At 51.4% G+C, this 1,194-nt stretch overlaps 3 non-coding genes across 3 annotated transcripts; all 3 read right to left on the reverse strand.

Annotated features, from left to right (window-relative positions):
* Window positions 1-102: 102 nt before the first annotated feature.
* Window positions 103-221, reverse strand: LOC119345882. The gene has a single exon (XR_005167239.1). It is a non-coding gene; the product is annotated as a 5S ribosomal RNA (ribosomal RNA).
* Window positions 222-518: 297 nt separating this feature from the next.
* LOC119345884 lies at window positions 519-637 on the reverse strand. The gene has a single exon (XR_005167241.1). It is a non-coding gene; the product is annotated as a 5S ribosomal RNA (ribosomal RNA).
* Window positions 638-934: 297 nt separating this feature from the next.
* On the reverse strand, window positions 935-1,053 carry LOC119345883. Its single transcript, XR_005167240.1, has one exon. It is a non-coding gene; the product is annotated as a 5S ribosomal RNA (ribosomal RNA).
* Window positions 1,054-1,194: the final 141 nt, after the last annotated feature.

The following is a 1,194-nucleotide window of genomic DNA, read 5'->3' on the forward strand; positions in this document are numbered from 1 at the left end:
CCAGCTATGACTTACCGCACTCGTGCAAAATAATAAAACACGGTAAATATATTACTTACACGTGCGTTTTGTTTTGCAAGCGGCGCGAAAAAAATTAAAAAGGGAATGCAACACGAGGACTTCCCAGGAGGTCACCCATCCTAGTACTACTCTCGCCCAAGCACGCTTAACTTCGGAGTTCTGATGGGATCCGGTGCTTTAGTGCTGGTATGATCGCATCCGACATGTTACCCCGGTCTTCGTCCCTTATCCTTGCCCCTCCCAGCTCCACTACAAAGACGATTGTACATTGCTTTGGCCGCTCCCTCTCAACTACGGAGACGAGTTTAACGCGGTTTCCACCCCTCCCTCTCAACCGCACCAGTGCACGCTTGCCGCGCCACAACGCCGACGCTGGACCCGTGAATCGTGAGCACCCAGCAATGACTTACCGCACTCGTGCAAAATAATAAAACACGGTAAATATATTACTTACACGTGCGTTTTGTTTTGCATGCGGCGCGAAAAAAATTAAAAAGGGAATGCAACACGAGGACTTCCCAGGAGGTCACCCATCCTAGTACTACTCTCGCCCAAGCACGCTTAACCTCGGAGTTCTGATGGGATCCGGTGCTTTAGTGCTGGTATGATCGCATCCGACATGTTACCCCGGTCTTCATCCCTTATCCTTGCCCCTCCCAGCTCCACTACAAAGACGATTGTACATTGCTTTGGCCGCTCCCTCTCAACTACGGAGACGAGTTTAACGCGGTTTCCACCCCTCCCTCTCAACCGCACCAGTGCACGCTTGCCGCGCCACAACGCCGACGCTGGACCCGTGAATCGTGAGCACCCAGCTATGACTTACCGCACTCGTGCAAAATAATAAAACACGGTAAATATATTACTTACACGTGCGTTTTGTTTTGCAAGAGGCGCGAAAAAAATTAAAAAGGGAATGCAACACGAGGACTTCCCAGGAGGTCACCCATCCTAGTACTACTCTCGCCCAAGCACGCTTAACTTCGGAGTTCTGATGGGATCCGGTGCTTTAGTGCTGGTATGATCGCATCCGACATGTTACCCCGGTCTTCGTCCCTTATCCTTGCCCCTCCCAGCTCCACTACAAAGACGATTGTACATTGCTTTGGCCGCTCCCTCTCAACTACGGAGACGAGTTTAACGCGGTTTCCACCCCTCCCTCTCAACCGCACC

This window comes from Triticum dicoccoides, unplaced genomic scaffold, assembly GCF_002162155.2.
Source record: "Triticum dicoccoides isolate Atlit2015 ecotype Zavitan unplaced genomic scaffold, WEW_v2.0 scaffold32756, whole genome shotgun sequence".
Lineage (NCBI taxonomy): Eukaryota > Viridiplantae > Streptophyta > Magnoliopsida > Poales > Poaceae > Triticum > Triticum dicoccoides.